The following is a 7,500-nucleotide window of genomic DNA, read 5'->3' as shown; positions in this document are numbered from 1 at the left end:
ATGTGACACGACAATAAACCAGTGTTAATGCTGTTACAATGTTGAGGCTCTTAAGAGAAGTTCAACTTTAAACCCAAAGACATCCGATATTGAAATGAACCGAATCCCTTCAGCCACCGAGCTTTTGTTACTTGGTGTATGATTATGGTTAGTGCGCTCTGATTCGTTTCACACCTTTCCACCCTAACGTGGCTGAGAGAAACGTGAGCTCGTCCCTGGAGATGAAACACTCGAGGTGTTGTCTTTGGAGTGAGAGCGTTCCCACCTCTCGCCGCTCCTCAGTGACAATCCTCAGCAGTGTAGTGTCACAGCAGTTCGCACCATGTGGCAGAGGAGTTTGCGAGCGTTTAGTCGTCCCCTGGAGGCACCGGTGGCAACAAGTTCGCAGGTGGGGGTGCCACTCATGGCAGAGTGTGTGACGACGATGACAGTGTGTGTGTGTGTGTGTGTGTGTGTGTGTGTGGTAAGGGAGGGGAGGGGAGGGAAGGGAAGGGGGTGCCAGACGGTTCACGTGTGAGAGTAGAAGCTGAGTGTGTGTGTGTGTGTGTGTGTGTAAAAGAGAGACAGAGAATAGAGTCAGATTAGTAGCAGCTCATGTAAGTGATGTAAATGACTTTACACTGATGTAAAGTAGGCTTATTATGAAAACCTTACAATTGCGAGTTTGTGTGTTTTGTGTTCTTACCTTCTGTTGTGTAACGCTGAAATAAGCTCACCTGCCATGACGACTGTTGTAAACTTTGATTAAACAGGATAGAGGCTTCAGATGGTTCTCTGGAACTGGCCAAGAGCTGAGAGGAATTTTAGTTGGAAATACAGTTTAACGCCTGGGGTTGGGTTGCCATGTATACAATTTCTCAGCTAATCGATATAGAAGTATATTTTTGTTGTGGTTTAGGTATTTTGCATGTATTAGATTATTTTATTAACTCCGGATTACTTTATTAACTCCGTATTAATCCTTTAGAACGATATCGTGGGGTAATAATAATCAATAGTATGAGACATTAGAGTACGTCAGGATGAGGACTGTTCGGAGAAACAGATTTACTTTTAAACACTGGACATTAAAATCCAGTTGAGATTGAAATGGAAATATTTTGAGTTTATTTCCGAGTCGGATGTCTGGATTTGTAACTTGTTAGATTTGTTTTCTTTGTGTTATTGATATAAATGACAGTGTCGTTAGAAGGATCCCTTTTCTTCAGCAGAAAAAGAACAATCCTAGTGATATCCAGAGAGCTTTTCTTTGTCCTCCTGTGAGAAAAAACTCGAATGCGTTATTAGAGTTATCTTTTCTGCTTAAATGTTTTTTTTTATTGTCACACAATTGCTTCCTGATAAGAGAGAATTGCTCATTGTATCTTTCTCTCACGCACACACACGCACACACACACACATACTCACTCAAGCAGCACGCACACACACACATGCACATGCGCACACACACACACACACACACTCACTCACACAAGCACGCACATACACGCACGCACACACATTCACGCAGCACACACACACTCATGCAGCACGCTCACACACACTTACACAGCACGCACGCTCACACACACAAACACTCACACACATACAAACATATATACAGACATACACACACATACACACTCATGCAGCACGCACGCACGTACACACACACAAACACACAGACAAGATTTAATAAGCTGTAGTGTTTCTGTTCAGTTTTCTGAGCTTCTGTGTTAAAGCCTATCAAGAATTGTTTATTATTTTAACAGTATAAAATAACCATCATCCTTTAAATCAAACTCAGCACACTGTATCTAAAGCTTACATTAATATTCGGCCGATTGTATCTCATGCTTTCGCAGAAGGTAACAGAAGCAAAACATTTTGTGATGGAGGAAGGTTAAAGGAACAGGAAAGTAGGATACGAAGCGTGCTGGACTTGTGTAGTGGTTAAAGGCTGAGCAGATGCTGTAGCATGTAGACGACACGATATTAGGTTTTTTTTTTACTGAATCTGTCTAGAGAAAAAACAACAAATTCAAAGAATGAAAGAAAAAGATGAAATTATTTTAGTGATAGTCATTCACACTGTTGAGAAGAGCTAGTAAAATGATTTGAACCATAACGAAGCACTGCTATTGACTTAGATTTCCCTTCTTGAGTAAATAAGGGTGTATGAGTGGGGCAAGAAGCTGTGGAGACTCCTTACTGGAATGCAGTCATCATCAGAGTCTTCTGTCACACTGGACTTGTGTAACAGAAATAACACCATTAACATGACAGTGTGATGCTTCCTTAGTATCTGCCTGTTCAGGATTTGGTCACTTGCCTTGCACTGACTTGGGTTTGATTCCTGCCTCTGCCCTGTGTGTGTGGTGTTTCCATGTTCTCCAAGTGCTTCAGGGTTTCAGAGTACTCAGGTTTCCTCCATTAGTTCACAGACTTGCATTGTAGGATGATTGGCATCTCTAAATTGTCCACAGTATGCGTGTGTGTGTGTGTGATTGTGTCCTGCTATGGGTTTGCACCCCAACCAGAGTGTCCACCGGGAGAGGCTCCGGGGCTCCCTATGACCCCGTGTAGGATAATCAGAAAATAGATGGATGGATAGAAAAAAAAAACAAAAACAAAAAAAAAACACACACAACTGCGAGTAAGAAAAACAGTCCCACCCACCTCACTAAGTTGAGAGCAGTTATGAACTGGAGCGATGTTGCTGAAGCTACCATTTCTACCTCTGTATTTTTCCTCCAGTGTTCACCAGTGGTTTAGGCCACGCCCACACGGGGTTTAACTCTGACACGGGGATGTGGAGGGCTACGCAGATACAGATACAGACAGTGACGTTGTGTTTCGCCCCATTCCACAACATTAGTTAGAGTGTCTTATAACATTTCCATAGAGTACAAGGGAAAATCCAGAACATTCCATTTGGTGGCTGGTTTTTTAAAAGAATGTTTTCACTCTAGAGCAACATTACAGTAACTTTGTTTAGTTTTTTATAACGTTCTATTAACATTTCTAATCCCTGCATCAGATAGATTCTGTGCTGTATCCAGGACTGGATTACAAAAAAAAAAAAACAAAATTATTCTAAACTTCCTGATTAAAATAAATGACAACTGTAAATCTGTCCCCATCAGATTAATGACGTTATATCTTATTTATTTTTTTATTGATATTATATATTATTATTGAATATCTGAACTCGGTCCGACAAATTTTATTTTATGTCAAAGCCAGATAAAAAGCATAAAACTATATGCTGAGAAGGCAGTCAAATAGAAATCCGGGTTGCCAGATTAGATCGATCATTTCACCCCTTTCATTCAAGGATTAAAACCTTCCCAGTTGAGAGCAAATTGTCTCCGAATGGATTTAAAGTCTCAGCGCAATTATTGTTTCCGAATCAATTGGATTATAAAACAGTGAGCGCGAACGAGACAGCGCGAAGCAATCTGGCAACCCTATTAGAAAAACACTCCACTGTGATCGTATACAGTAAATAAATGATGGAGTGAATGAAGCATGAAATGAAACATGAATGAAATATAAGAGAGAGGATAAGAGTCCAGGATAAGAGGACTATCCTCAGTTCTGTCCCAACAACACAGCAGGGGATCATGTCTCTCTTTTTCTCGTTGTCTCTGTGCGTCTCTTTCGTCTCTTTGCGTTTGAACAATAAGGACTGATATTTATTCCTCAGCGGAGGGAGCGGAGCGTGTGTTGGAAAGTGAAATGAAGATGCTTTTTTTTTTTTTTTTTGTGAGGTGTAACGGCACTGTCGGAATGTGCATGTTTGTGTGTGTGTGTGTGTGTGTGTGTGTGTGTGTGTGTGAATATACATGCATGCTGGAGGTTTCTTTGTATGTACATTATATGATTGGGGAGGGATTGTGTGAATATCAGAACAGCAGTGGCGGGAAGCTGAGATTTGCTGCGCTTCCCTGCTGAGCTGCTCGAATAGGGAGAGCTCTGTCATTAGGGTATGGAGAGGAGGGGGATGTTAAACCCACCTGATTCTTCTCTGCTTTGACAGCTTTGTCTGTGCCACACTATCAGCTGCTGCGCCTCCTGCAGGGTCCAACACAGAGCCAAGCAGTGAATTATTGAGCAGCCTGAGAGAGAGAGAGAGAGAGAGAGAGAGAGAGAGAGAGAGGGAGAGAGAGAGAGAGGGAGAGAGAGACAGAGAAAGAGAGAGAGACAGAGAAAGAGAGAAAGAGAAACGCACACACACATGCCATTCCTTAACACTGAGAAATCTGTATGCGCCAAAAATATGCACACACACACAAACACACACACACTCACTATGTGTCTGTCTTTTTCTCTGTATCTGATCCGATCCTTTTTTTTATTCTTTCTATTCTATTTTTTATTTTTATACTAGACTTTTTTTTTTTTATTTGATACTAAACTTTATATTAGGGCCTCCACATTAATATTTGTTAAACATAATCAACTGCAGTAATTAAATTATAAAATCAATTGCAGGACCTTATTTTCGGAACTCATTAAGTACACATGGTCGCTCCAAGTGCTGTAACAAACCAACTACCAACGAATTCGCACAAATATGAAATAAATAAAATAATAGATCAAATAAAATCAGATTAAATGGAAAATATTTTTAAATATGGAAATACAGACTGAAATGAAATCATATGTAAACGAATGAAAATGTAATAATAATAATAATAATAATAATAATAATAATAATAATAATAATAATAATAATAATAATATGCTTTATACTTAACAATAATTCTTGTAATTAATTAAAATGGAAAAAAAAACTCAACATTAAAATATAAATAGCAAAGTTGTTACTTTCATTACTGTATTAAAAAAGATTATTAACATTTTTGGCCTCTTTTTTTTCTTCAAAACTTTCTTGAAAATGTAACATTCTCATAAACATTTTTAATATCATAAACATCTTTATAGTTGGTAAGACTTTATTTTTAGGAACTAAAAATATTAAAATATTATAAGAACTCACAATTATTCTCGTGTAAAAATTGGGTTTTTAGTTATATTTAGTGATAATATTCCTAAGCACTTTTTATGTATTTGCTTTCTAACTGGGGATGTGCAGTGTGATCATGACTAATAAATGTGTTATTAAATAAATGATTACATGCAAAACACTGAGCAGGGAATTATTCCAAATTCATATCTTCATCAGCATATCACTGCAGTATCTTTTCATTTTTATAATAAATTCCTATAATTAAAATTCAAATGTTGTGCTCTCTAGTGCTATATTTTATCAGAGAAAAGATAACTGTTATTATATATGGACAAAAGTATGTGCACCCCGACCATCACATCATATGGGTATGTGGTTCTTTGCCACAACTTTTCCTACAAAGATAAAAGCAAACGATTGTATAGAACGTCTTTGTATGTTGTAGCTTTACAATTTCACTTCATTGGAACTAAGCCGTCCATGAAAAATCAAAAAGCGAGCTCCATGAAGACACGTTGCCACGGTCGGTGTGGAAGAATCCGAGTGTCCTGCACAGAGCCCTGATTCTGACTCAACCCCAGTGGGAAGTGACCTCCTCATCCAACAACAGTGCCTGAGCTCTTGAACGCTCTTCTCGTGGCTGAATGAACACAAATCCTTCCAACCAAGCATCCAAATATCCCACAGAAATGATCTGGAAGTTTGGAATGTTCAACAAGCACATATGATGTCCGGTGTTCACCATTCTGGCCTTTATAATAAACTCTCTGTGAGTTTATTCTAACTACATTTATTCTAACTACATGCATGACCATTAAACAAACTCTAGCACAAAGTTAAACTAACACTTTTCTGGGGATTAATCTTTTAGCTTTTTTCCTGTGGAGTTAAAATTCTACTAACATATAGAGTACATTTAACTCCTAACTAGAGTTTATTTGAATAATAATCCTTCTGTAGTTTAAAAAAATATTCGGATATCGATCCGATCTTTCTGCTCCCGCCCAAAATGCACATATATTTTACCTCATTTCTGGGGTAATTGAAATGGAACACGCTTTGGTGTGTGCGGTTTTCAGAATGCAATCAAAAAGAAGACAAAAAAACTCGTTACGACGGTTATGTTACAAAAAACAGCGTTTACTGTTTGCTGCATTTTCTCTGGGGCAGCAGCGCGTTTAAAGACTCGACGAGACGCCTGGGTGAAAGTTCAGCTGCAAGTGACGTACTTCCGTTTGGGAGGAGTATAGCGCTGACGTATGTGGCTTGAACAACCACATTCATTTACACCTGTCCAGTTTCATCTGAAATGCGTCCCAGACCTCCTCCTGAAGGGGTTTGAACGATCGGATTTATATCCGTCTCGAAAACATCTCGGGGGGAATTTAGACCTGGACTTTGTACGATCGGATAGCTATCTGATCACAGAAAACGCATGAAGTGACCAGGTGTAAAAAGCCCCTTAGATTTATACAGATGAATAATTGGGTGCTAAGGCCCTTGCTCAGGGGCCCTGGAGATTCAGCTTGGTGGACCTGGGATTCAAACTCACAACCTTCTGATTAGTACTCCAACACCTTAACCACTAAGCTTCTACTTCCACACAAGAGCAGAATTCTCAGAAATTTCCTCACAGCATGAAAACAATAGTTTACCTAAGTCAAATTTTAAAATGTAAAACCGGGGGAGTTGAATGCGGCTCCTCAACACCAAAATATTACACTGCTTTAGAGTTCTCTTAAACACCGGCTGTAGTCTACCAACACTTACCCAGGTTTATGTCTAACTCCAGAATATTCAACAGTAATAATTTGCTGTGATATATTTTTACATGGTTCACCTATGGCATGTATGTTAGAACGTGTGTTTTTTTTTTAAAACATAACATAACAGTAAAAGAGAAAAACTCCAGTTCTTGGATCCAAAAAATGAAATTTGCGCCTGTTTTATTGTGTCCACGTTCAGCATCGATTTCTTTGTCATGTCCCACTTTACAGTGCAGGTTAATATGAAGCTCATATGAAAGTAGACACTCAGGGCTTTAAGCTTGGTCTAGGTATATCTGTTTTTTACCCCTAACCTACAGGGGGCGATATTTTCACTGAAAAGTTCCAAATAAACAAAAACAGTTATTTCTTTTTCACACAAATGTTTCTATCTTCGAAGTAAATGATGATATCAAACCCATTTCTGCTTGAAGTGTTCTCTGTGTAAGGTTAGAGGGAAGAACCTACCTCTCACACTGAAAGTCCAGATTCATTTAATATCAGACTTAATGTGAAAAAATTGTGATAAATAAGAACTTTGATTATTATTTTAGATCTGATTGTGTATCATGGACATACCTTATATAACTCATAACTTTGTCCAGTAAATACCACAAACTGCCTACATCTGCCTACATCTGTAGCAATTCCAGTAATGACTCACTCAAATATTTCTCCATATTCCCAAACTGTGAGTCACGTCACTAACCCGCAAACTCAATTACCCAGCATCCATTTCATTGCGAAGCTCCCAGATCAAAAGCAGGAGGTGCTGTAACC

The 7,500-nt window shown here is 38.7% G+C and overlaps 1 protein-coding gene across 1 annotated transcript in view; it reads left to right on the top strand.

The window, feature by feature from the left end:
* LOC132840832 (mediator of RNA polymerase II transcription subunit 13-like) overlaps positions 1–7,500 on the top strand; it is a 95,383-nt gene that overhangs the window by 52,214 nt on the left and 35,669 nt on the right. The window lies entirely within an intron of this gene.

Source organism: Tachysurus vachellii, chromosome 26 (assembly GCF_030014155.1).
Source record: "Tachysurus vachellii isolate PV-2020 chromosome 26, HZAU_Pvac_v1, whole genome shotgun sequence".
Classification (NCBI taxonomy): Eukaryota; Metazoa; Chordata; class Actinopteri; order Siluriformes; family Bagridae; genus Tachysurus; species Tachysurus vachellii.
Note: the sequence above shows the minus strand (reverse complement) of the source record. Positions and strands in the feature narration are given on the sequence as shown.